The sequence below is a fragment of the Bos indicus x Bos taurus genome, chromosome 11 (genome assembly GCF_003369695.1).
Source record: "Bos indicus x Bos taurus breed Angus x Brahman F1 hybrid chromosome 11, Bos_hybrid_MaternalHap_v2.0, whole genome shotgun sequence".
NCBI lineage: Eukaryota > Metazoa > Chordata > Mammalia > Artiodactyla > Bovidae > Bos > Bos indicus x Bos taurus.
In genome coordinates, this window is record NC_040086.1 from 59997406 (window position 1) to 60010030 (window position 12625).

At 40.5% G+C, this 12625-nt stretch overlaps 1 long non-coding RNA gene across 1 annotated transcript in view; it reads right to left on the minus strand.

Moving 5' to 3' along the window:
- Positions 1-12625, minus strand: part of LOC113901348 — a 136592-nt gene that overhangs the window by 87872 nt on the left and 36095 nt on the right. The gene's annotated exons all lie outside the window — the stretch shown is intronic.

Sequence of the window (12625 nt, forward strand, 5' to 3'; positions counted from 1 at the left end):
GTGCTACAGACAGAAGGAAGAAAGAAACATCAGGGGAAAGGTCTGGTACCTATACCAGGAAAGCAAACATCTTCTATAAATCCACAGCTGACTTCACGTCATCTGTCAGAGCTGTGCCATGTGGACATTGCTAGCTGCAAGGGAGATTAGGAAATAAAACTCTTTAGTTTGACCCATGTACTTATACATACTTATATGCAGAGTACATCACGAGAAACTCTGGGCTGGATGAAGCACAAACTGGAATCAAGATTGCCAGGAGAAATATCAATAACCTCAGATATACAGACAACACCACCCTTATGGCAGAAAGTGAAGAAGAACTAAAGAGCCTCTTGATGAAAGTGAAAGAGGAGAGTGAAAAAGTTGGCTTAAAACTCAGCATTCAAAAAACTAAGATCATGTCATCTGGTCCCATCACTTCATGGAAAATAGATGGGAAAACAATGGAAACAGTGGCAGACTTTATTTTGGGGGGCTCCAAAATCACTGCAGATGGTGATTGCAGCCATGAAATTAAAACACACTTACTCCTTGGAAGAAAAATTATGACCAACCTTGACAGCATATTAAAAAGTAGAGACATTACTTTGCCAACAAAGGTCCATCTAGTCAAAGCTATAGTTTTTTCAGTAGTCATGTATGGATGTGGGAGTTGGACTATAAAGAAAACTGAGCACCAAAGAATTGATTCTCTTGAACAACGGTGTTGGAGAAGAGTCTTGAGAGTCCCTTGGACTGCAGGAAGATCCAACCAGTCCATCCTAAAGGAAATCAGTCCTGAATATTCATTGGAAGGACTGATGCTAAAGCTGAAACTCCAATACTTTGGCCACCTGATGCGAAGAACTGACTCATTGGAAAAGACCCTGATCCTGGGAAACGTTGAAGGTGGGAGGAGAAGGGGACAACAGAGGATGAGATGGTTGGATGGCATCAAGTTGGTGATGGACAGGGAGGCCTGGCGTGCTGCAGTCCATGGGGTTGCAAAGAGTCGGACACGACTGAGCGACTGAACTGAACTGAGTTTGACCCATTGCTGCCATGAGAGAATCAGCTTCTGTGGGAAGAATGGGAGATGGATGTTGAGAAGGCAACCACTGCAGCTACACAGCATGTATGAATCACATGTTCAAAAAGTGTGTCACAGAGGGCAGGAGATAATAAGATGAAAGGATGATAGTTGGAGGGGGAATGTGGGATTGAGTGACTTTTTCTTTTTAAATGGGAATGACTGGAATGTATTTAAAACTTGATAAGAAGGGTCTAATCAAGAAAGAGAAAGTTTAAACATACAAGAACAAAAAACTATAACTGACAGTGTAATGTTCCTTAAGGAGGGAATGGAATCTAAATGAGAAGTGCTGTCCTGTGCTTAATTGCTCAGTCATGTCCGACTCTCTGTGACCCAGTGGACTGTAGCCCACCAGGCTCCTCTGTCCATGGAGATTCTCCACACAAGAATACTGCCATGCCCTCCTCCAGGGGGTCTTCCCAACCCAGGGATCAAACTCAGGTCTCCCACATTACAGGCAGATTCTTTACCACCTGAGCCACCATGGAAGGACAGGCTCTCAGTTTTAACAACAGGAATGAAGAATGGTTTACATGCTTTATATTCAGAAATGGTGCTCCTATTTCTTCTATAATGTTGGAGGTGAGGTTTGCTATTGCCAATGAGAAGATAGAAAGAAGTGACCAGGGTTTTGAGAAAATTGAGATGTTAAAGTTTGAAATACCTGTTTTAGAGCAAAACTGACTCAAGTATAAAGGGCACAAATAAACTGCTATCAGGGAAATGTTGTTCCCAGTGACTTTCCTGAAAAATATATTACAGAATGAGCTTTAGACAATCAGAATGAATAGAAAGACATCAACAAAAGGCCCAGCGTTGAGTATTAAATATACAATGATTTACAGAACTACCCACACTCATGCCTATGCTCAACTGAATATTGTCCCATTTCCATGATTAAACATCATTTATTCAAAAAAATATTGACTGAATATCCTCTACACACTAGATACTTATGCATGTTATGCAGCAAGCTAGGAAGAGTTGGGGTGGGTGAGAAATAGAGCCAGGGAGAGGGCAGCAGTGAGAAAGCAACTGTTTAAAAAGGTGGACACACTCTTAACTGGGGAGGAACATAGAAGCCTTAACATCCAGGCCTAGGGTGGGTGGTTAAACTTCACCCATGCAATGGCATGCAAGGGGTGGTCTGATCTGAGGATGAGATAGGCAATCGTCATGGTGCCAGGGGCAGACCTAGAGTCAGATCAATTGGAAATAAGGGCACCTGGAAGAGAGGGCTAGCTGTGAAGACAGTGGGTGCAAAGTTAGAGGGTGAAACAGGTTTTAGCAGGCCTGTTTCTTCTTGGTTGATGCTTCAAAATATCAGCTGAGAGGTGGCAAGAAACATAGATGTTAGATCCCCTTAAGTAAAGGAGCCTGAGAGACTGATACAAGAAAATTTCATCTGAATAATGTTGCCCATATCAAGAGCTAGGCTACCCTGCATATGTCTATCTTATACTGTATAGTGCAGTAAGATATTTCTACCTCTATATTCTACTTACCACTAAGAATATTTCTATTAATATATTCTACTATCACTATGGAGAGACTACATCATACTCAACAGAGCAGACAGTAATAATAACAACCACTGTTTACTGTACATATATCAGACACTGTTCTAGATACATAATGGGCTATATTTCATCTTATCCTTAAAACAACCTTCTCAGTTAGCTATTATTGTTACTGTTTACAGAGAAGAGGATGCTGAACCTGGTCCAGTAAGTTTAAGTTATTTTGCCCAGCATCAAATGGCTGTAAATGGCCAAACCAGGATTCTAGCCCATGTGTGACTCCAAACTTACCACTATCCCACTACTGTTACATCACGATGTTCTGGTACCGTGCTGAACACTACATGTCACTTAATGATGTTAATGATTAATGATTTAATTGGTCTACATCTTTAGTAAGCAAAACTGGGATCTTAGCCCATTTCTCTGTTGCTAAAAATCACAAGACCATGCTGCCCTCTATCAGCTTCAGTGACATTGGCCACTGGTAATTTTCAGAATGAATTTGACTTACAAAAATACAAAAAACATTTTACTCAGCCTTACCACATATATTGGGCTTTGCTGGTGGCTCAGCTGGTAAAGAATCAGCCTGCAAGGTGTCTGAGGGAGACCTGGGTTCGATCCCTGGGTTGGGAAGATCCCCTGGAGAAGGGAAATGCTACCCACTCAAGTATTCTGGCTACCAACTCCAGTAGTCTGGTCGCAAAGAGTTGGCCACAACTGAACGACTTCATTTTCACTTTTACCACATATATTATGAGCACTGAAGCTGACACATTTATACACACAAAAATCAATGCAAAAATTTTTAATGACTATTAATTCAATTTATGGTTCAGTTCAGTTCAGTTCACTCGCTCAGTTGTGTCCGACTTTTTGCAACCCCATGAACCACAGCATGCCAGGCCTCCCTGTCCATCACCAACTCCCAGAGTTTACCCAAACTCATGTCCATTGGGTCGGTGATGCCATCCAACTATCTAATCCTCTGTCATCCCTTCTCCTCCTGCCCTCAATCTTTCCCAGCATCAGGGTCTTTTCAAATGAGTCAGCCCTTCAGTTTGTGGTAAGGTCTAGTTATACTCATTGCAGCACTCACTTTTTCCATAACCTGTCACTTAAAACTTTATTTTCACTTCTAGAGGAGTTAAAAAAAAAGTGATTCAGGTTCTTTTACACTTTTGTTTCCTTATCGCTTATTTAATGGAAATCTTCAAAGATATACAAAAGTAGAGAAAATAGAGCCTCCAAGTATAACTCAGTTTCAACAATGATTATTTTTCCAATAAGTTTGATAACATGATTTCCAATGAGAGTTATCTTTTAAATCCTTTCTAATCTAATTACTACTTCATTCAGATAGTATCTCAGTGTTTCCACATTAATAGTATAATTGCTACTGCTGCTGCTGCTGCTGTGGCGCTTCAGTCATGTCCGACTCTGTGCGACCCCATAGACGGCAGCCCACCAGGCTCCGCAATCCCTGGGATTCTCCAGGCAAGAACACTGAAGTGGGTTGCCATTTCCTTCTCCAATGCATGAAAGTGAAAAGTGAAAGTGAAGTCACTCAGTCATGTCTGACTCTATGCGACCCCATGGACTGCAGCCTACCAGGCTCCTCCGTCCATGGGATTTTCCAGGCAAGAGTACTGGAGTGGGTTGCCATTGCCTTCTCCAAGTATAATTGCTACCTCATACTAATTAACTATGGCTGATGTAAGGGAGCTTTGATACATTGTCAAATGCTGTTGTTGAAATTAGCTAACTATAGCCCACAAAGTACTTCTGTCTTACCTGAGAAAATGATTGTTTTAAGTTTTAGCTTAGCTTGGCAGTGAAACTGATTCTGCTTGATACCTGTTGGCCCTGTTGGGTTAGTCCATGTTTACCACACTAACCATCCAATCTTAACCCTCTTTCTGTTAACACAGAAACTGAGAAGAAATTTATCCTATGCAAAGATGATCAGAACAGAAAATGCCACCACCTGAATAATGGCAGCATGCCTAATGTACTTCACAGCTATTTATAGTAGGTCCACTCAGACAGTTACCAGATGCTCATAATCCTGAAAGTTTGATGCCAGTGTGGGCAGGTTGACTTTCCTGTTCTGATCCTTTGCCAGTCTTCTTTTTTTTTTTTTTATTCTGAAGGAACAGAAAGAGCAAGAGCCACAGTGATGTAATGACCAAGGGTAGAAGAAAAAAACTAAGATCTGAGACAGAGAAGGTTTTGTTGTCTATGAACAAGGATTAAGTGAATGTGACCAGGACAGACAGACAATGAAAACAGGGTCAGCTTCCAGGATGAGGCTGGAGACACTGGCAGAGACCTGAGGATGACAAAGGGCTGTAGAGCCACCTGAGGAGTCAGGATGCTGCCCTGAGGACACGGGGAAGCAAGTGGAGGTGGGAGGCATCGCTTCATATTGACCTTTATTCACAGAAGACAGCTCACGATTGTCTCTCTGACTCTGAGCCTATGTTCCTGCTTCCATCCTACTGTTGTCCTTGCTTCATTGTGGAAAACTGATGTATTTCAAATTCTAAGGACAAGCGGCAACTCCCTCCAAGAACTGCCACACACAGTCACACACCCAATTTGGCCATCATTTCAGGGGTCACTGCTGCTCACCTTCTGGACTTGAGGAAACAGCATCAGATCAACTCATAGCTCACTAGTCACCAGACCACATAAAAGAGAGGAAAATGGAGCATTATACTGCCTGCTGAAATTAGGTCTTGATTCAATAAAAATTATCACTGACATCCTTACTAAGCGCTCATCAAAATAGTCTATAACTATTTATTAGTTACCAAAAAACATTTCCAAAATATAACATAAAAAGAAGACAGCAAAAGGGCCTCAAATAAACATGAAACAAACCTAAAGTTAATCAGCTTATTAAAAATTTTTCCTTGAATAATTCTGGTGCAAAGTGAAAAAACAACTGTTAATATAGCATATATTTAGAAAAGAATGATTCGAACTAATTATAGGAGACCACGAAATCTTATCAGAAGCAAATAGCTGTTGAAAAGAAAGTAGGTACCAAATGAACTAATTGTTAACCCAAGCTACAAAAAGAATTAAATGTAAACAAAGGAGAAAGCAAAAAGGAAAACCATCACTAAGAGCATGTTTAAAATTCCTTGAAAAGGTACCATGTAGTAACAGAGTCTGTCAATCCTTAGACCACTTTTCCTCTCCCACAACCTCTACTCCACACCAGGAAAAGGGTGGTTTTTGCCAGTCTTCTTTATGACATAATAAAGTAAATCAGGTAAAAGAGCATAAACATTTCAACCAAAACTTATCCTGGTACTGGATAACATAGATGAAAACAATAACAAAACTACACTCAACTCCTGGAATTCTTGACAGTGGAGCCATTATACTGTATTTTTATATAAATATAATAAACATGGTTCAAGTATTTTTCCCAGAAATTTTAAGACTAAAGTATTTTTTTACTCTTCTAGCTAGAAGACAAATATCTTGTTAAGATGTAGATTTATTGATATTAGAGATTTTTTCTTATATAAAAATTTCAAGCTAAATTTTGACCTTTTCCCAAGGCCTCAAATGACTTTTAAAATAGATAAAGCACATATCTTTCTTAAAATCATTTTTTAATTTCCACAATAGCTGTATTTCAAATCCCAAATAATCTGGAATTGGTCAATATGATCTGATAGTACTATTTGCTCCCACCTCTCTTTTTCTTCTGGTCACTTACAAGTAATCACAATTTTACAGATTCAGATTTAGTGAGCTGTATTTCAAGCTACTTGGTGAACTATTTGTTTTAACCCATCCAGTTATATAGTTAATATTTTTTAGTATTTTCTTATAATTGCTTCTTTAACATGCTAGAATCTTGACAGTTACTCATCTTCCTAATCAAAACACTGTTTTACATTTTGATATGTTCTCAAATCAAAATAACTATTTTCTATTTACAGGAGACACACGTGAACGTGAAACAACTTGTCACAGTTAAAAATAAAGGAATGGGAAAAGATTCAGTAGGGAAATGCTAATAAAAAGGTGAATATAACACTTTTATACTCATTATTCTACTTGGATATTATTTGGTATAGCATTTCAGTATTATAAGTATTTAACTTTTGTGTATAAGGAGTCTGAATGACATAGGCAGCAGTGATGACATCTTAATCCTATTGTATAGGTCTGGCCTACCCCACCCCACTGCCTCTAGGGTCCCCCACAATTCAGTAGGTGCCCAGTGTGCCAGATTCTCCAGTGCTTTTTCACTCACTCCCAATAAACTCCAGGTATAGCCTTTCATACCTTCAAAATCTAGGACTGAATAAACCTGGAGCTCAATTGACTACAAAGTCAACAACCTTGAAATTCTCCCAAGCCCAGTGACCTCTGCTTTCACTTGGCCTCTTGTAAGCCTGTCCACATCAGATTCCATCACAGGTTCAAGCTCACGTTGAATCTCCATTCAGTGAGAGACTTTTCAGGGCCCTGGGTCTCCCACCCATTCTGTGGAGACCTCCAGGCCTCAATTTCTGGCATTACAACCCAGGCTCTGAGCTTTTCCTCCTCTGTGCGTCATGTAAGGGCTGGCCCAACTGTGGTAGTCCTCCTCTTTCCTTTTCCCCTCAATCGAAAACAGTTACATTTCTGCCCTACGTTTATGCCCTCTAAATACATACTATGCTGAATGTTTTACTCTTATTCTGTTCTAGGCACTTGGTCACCAACCCTAGTTTTAAAAAAAAAAATGCTAAGGGGAGGGACAATATAGGGGTAGAGCATTAAGAGGTACAAGCTATTCAGTTCAGTTCAGTTGAGTTCAGTCACTCAGTCGTGTCTGACTCTTTGCAACCCCATGAATCGTAGCACACCAGGCCTCTCTGTCCATCACCAACTCCCGGAGTTCACTCAAACTCACGTCCATCAAGTCAGTGATGCCATCCAGCCATCTCATCCTCTGTCGTCCCCTTCTCCTCCTGCCCCCAATCCCTCCCAGCATCAGAGTCTTTTCCAATGAGTCAACTCTTTGCATGAGGTGGCCAAAGTACTGGAGTTTCAGCTTTAGCATCATTCCTTCCAAAGAACACCCAGGACTGATCTCCTTTCGGATGGACTGGTTGGATCTCCTTGCAGTCCAAGCTATTAGGTATAAAATAAACAACAAGGATATATAGTACAACACAGGGAATACAGTCAAGGTTTTATATTAATTATAAACAGTATGACCTTTAAAAATTTTGATTCACTATATTATACACCTATAACTTAAATAATATTGTGTATCAACTATACTTTAATTAAAAATATAATTAATTAATTTAAAAAATCCTGACCACAATCCACCTTAAAAAATATAGATATTATGACAAGGTCTATCAAAGTTTTACCTAAGCAATACTTACTTCCCTTATCATGTGGCAATGCAATCTGATATTTTCTTTTTTATTATTCAGCCACTAAATTGATTTCACTAATCACTAATGGGTCAAGACTCTCAGTTTGAAAACGCTTGATCTAAAGAGTCTCTCCGGGGTTCCCTGGTGGGTCAGTGGTAAAGAATCCATCTGCCAATGCAGTCAAGACGCAGGTTTAATCCCTGGGTTGGAGAGATCCCCTGAAGAAGGAAATGGCAACGCATTCCAGTGTTCTTGCTTGGGAAATCCTATGGACAGAGGAGTCTGGTGGGCTATAGTACATGGAATTGCAAAGAGTTGGACATTCCTGCCTGCTAAGTCGCTTTAGTCATGTACAACTCTTTGTGATGCTATGGACTGTAGCCCACCAGGCTCCTCGGTCCAAGGGATTCTCCAGGCAAGAATACTGGAGTGGGTTGCCATGCCCTTCTCCAGGGGATCTTGCTGACCCAGGGGCTGAACCCACATCTCTTACGTTTCCAGTAGTTGGACATGACTTAGCGACTAAACAATAACAGAGAATCTCCCACCCCCAACTCCCCACCTCATCCCACCTCTGCAAGACTCTTCTGGCTTGTCTATCAGAACCAGGTCAGATAACATGAAGTCATATTTAAAACAATCACTGCCTTATTTCCTTGATATTCTAAAAAGGAATTCTTTTCCACAGAAGGACAGCAGTCTCTAGGCTATTAAAGGAGGTACTTTTTAGTGGTTAGAAATGATGAAGATTTATTTAAAGCCTTCTAGAAAATATCCATGATCTGAAATCTTATTAAAGAGCACATGAATGAAAGTTAGGCAACCTGAGTCCTTGTTTCACTCAGCCATTGAGTGTTGTGTGTGTTTGCACAGTCACTCAGTTGTGTCCAACTCTTTGTGACCCCATGGGCTGTAGCCCACTAAGCTCCTTTGCCCATGGGATTTTCCAGGCAAGAATACTGGAGCAGGTTGCCATTTCCTACTCCAGGGGATCTTTCTGACCCGGGAATGAACCAGCGTCTCTTGTGTCTCCTGCACTGGCAGGCAGATTCTTTACCACTAGCAGCACCGCTTGGGAAGCCATGGAGTGTTAGGAGGTACATCACTCAGCCTCTCTGAACCAAGGGATCTCAGTCTAGAGAATACTATGTAAATCTGATAATATATAAACCCTATACATCTAATGATTCGTTCATGTATTCATTTGCTCATTCTCCAGACAAATGCTTCATTGATTATGTCCCAGGTAGACCTCTCACTGCTCATCTGACAACTCAAGCTGGGCAGGCCAATGTTATAAATTTATCACACACCACATGTGATCATATGCCAGGACTCCTTCTCATCAAATTTGTGCATCATCAGGCACCACAGGGGAATGAGTTGCTTCATATAAGCACATTATCCAGAAAAAATGATGAACATTCATATAAACCACTTAATAAAATGTCTCCAAAATACTGTACCTAATTTCATTAATGGTTTAATTAGCTAATTCTAATAGTAAGGAGCTTTAAGATTTTTGAATTCTTAAACAAGTTTAATTTAAAATGTCAAAAATGTAATATTTGCTCTAATCCCCTCTCTGTTCTTTTTCCTTCCCACCACCTTTTAACTCTCGGTTTAACTGTCACAACACCTCGTGAGTTGGCACAATCAGTGGTAAGAGAATTACTAAAAGCCATTCCTACGCCAACATAGATAGCAGTTGGTTAACTGTACACAAAAGTGACTGTAAACTACATAAAATATCACATAGAACTCAAACTAAATATAGTCTCCAACTCCCAATTCAGCATGATCCCAAAAATGTCCACAGCCACTCCAATGCCCCATGACGTGAGGAGGAGTTGGATTGAGAGACAGCAGTTTTAACTGATTGTTAATTTTACAAAGACATATCTTTGGAAGGCGCTCATACAAATGAAAAGGCCTGAAAGCTAAGCTTCACTAGATCATGGTAAATCTGCTTCCATCAAGTACCAATGACTGAGTGAAAATGTGAATATGGTGAGCCAGTTACGAGCCTGACAGTGGGGTTAAATGGGTTGGCATTTGATTTTTAACTTCACTGTTTACTAGTTTGTGACTGTGAGTGGGTTACTTAATTTCTCTGTGCCTCTGGTTTTCAATATTGGAAAGGGGATAATATCTAACACATAGGTCTGTTCTGAGATATTGAAAGATATTACATACAAAGCATGTGCTTTGGTGCCTGGAAGATGGTTAATGCTAATCATTAAGACTCAACATTCTTAACTATTAACTCAACATTAAAAAAGCTAAGATCATGACATCCAGTCCCATCATTTCATGGCAAATAGATGGGGAAACAATGGAAACAGTGACAGACTTTATTTTCTTAGGCTCCAAAAATCACTGCAGATAATGACTGCAGCCATGAAATTAAAAGACGCTTGCTTCTTAGAAGAAAATTATGACCAACCTAGACAGCATATTAAAAAGCAGAGACGTTACTTTACTGACAAAGGTCCATCTACTCAAAGCTATGGTTTTCCCAGTAGTCATGTATGGATGTGAGAGCTGGACCATAAAGAAAGCTGAGTGCCAAAGAATTGGTGCTTTTGAACTGTGGTGTTGGAGAAGACTCTTGAGAGTCCCTTGGACTGCAAGGAGATCCAACCAGTCCATCCTAAAGGAAATCAGTCCTGAATATTCATTGGAAGGACTGATTTTGAAGCTGAAGCTCCAACACTTTGGCCACCTATTGTCAAGAACTGACTCACTGGAAAAAACCCTAATGCTGGGAAAGGTTGAAGGCAGGAGGAGAAGGGGACGACAGAGGGTGAGATGGTTGGAAGGCATCACCAACTCGATGGACATGAGTTTGAACAAGCTCTAGGAGTTGGTAATGGACAGGGAACACTGGTGTGCTGCAGTCCACGGGGTTGCAAAGAGTCCGACACAACTGAGCGCCTGAACTGAACTGAATAATTAAGACAATAGTTATATAAAGATGATGATGACTATATTGACTATGATAAGGTGGTCAGAGGATGTTGAGGGGTATAATGCTCTTTGATGCAATAATAAATGCTTTCCAAACAACTGTGATTTTTAAAAAATTCCTTTGGTTGACTTGGTTTTAGTTTCCAAAATTTTGCAAGATTCTGCGATAAAATCTGATGAAAGATGACTTAAGGAATTTTCTCATTTAAACTAAGAAGCAGCATAAACAAAAAGGGAGTTAAGGTAGAAAAATGGTAAAACTTTGGGAAATATTTTCATATTCCTAGTATCCAGAGATACAACCAGTTTTAATACTACTGCCAATTTTTTCCAAGACTCCTGACTTCCCTCAGCTCCTCTTCTGCTCTGTGGCTTCCAATCAGTTTTAGCTGACCTACAGCTGTTCTTGCTCAATTTTAGCTCTAATTTCCATGTGGTTTAATATTCTGTGCCCCTCTATAAAATCTTTGTTTTTGTATAACTAAAGGTTATAGTAGCAGGGAAAAGTTCTTGGCTCCATTTAAGGTCACACTCTCACTCTTCTGTCAGTTTTACCAGTATTTGGAAATGACTAGATCCTAGGCTCACACATCTGGGAGCATCAATTCAGTTCAATTCAGTCACTCAGTCCTGTCTGACTCTTTGTGACCCCATGAATTGCAGCACGCCAGGCCTCCCTGTCCATCACCAACTCCCGGAGTTCACCCAGACTCACGTCTATCGAGTCAGTGATGCCATCCAGCCATCTCATCCTCTGTCGTCCCCTTTTCCTCCTGCCCCAAATCCCTCCCAGCATCAGAGTCTTTTCCAATGAGTCAACTCTTCTCATGAGGTGGCCAAAGTACTGGAGTTTCAGCTTCACCACCATTCCTTCCAAAGAAATCCCGGGGCTGATCTCCTTCAGAATGGACTGGTTGGATCTCCTTGCAGTCCAAGGGACTCTCAAGAGTCTTCTCCAACACCACAGTTCAAAAGCATCAATTCTTCAGTGCTCAGCTTCCTTCACAGTCCAACTCTCACATCTATACATGACCAAAGGAAAAACCATAGCCATGACTAGACGAACCTTTGTTGGCAAAGTAATGTCTCTGCTTTTGAATATGCTATCTAGGTTGATCATAACTTTCCTTCCAAGGAGTAAGCGTCTTTTAATTTCATGGCTGCAGTTACCATCTGCAGTGATTTTGGAGCCCAGAAAAATAAAGTCTGACACTGTTTCCACTGTTTCCCCATCTATTTCCCATGAAGTGATGGGCCCAGATGCCATGATCTTTGTTTTCTGAATGTATAGCTTTAAGCCAACTTTTTCACTCTCCACTTTCACTTTCATCAAGAGGCTTTTTAGTTCCTCTTTACTTTCTGCCATAAGGATGGTGTCATCTGCATATCTGAGGTGATTGATATTTCTCCTGGCAATCTTGATTCCAGCTTGTGCTTCTTCCAGTCCAGCGTTTCTCATGATGTACTCTGCATAGAAGTGAAATAAGCAGGGTGACAATATACAGCCTTGACGGACTCTTTTTCCTATTTGGAACCAGTCTGTTGTTCCATGTCCAGTTCTAACTGTTGCTTCCTGACCTGCATACAGATTTCTCAAGAGGCAGATCAGGTGGTCTGGTATTCCCATCTCTTTCAGAATTTTCCACAGTTTA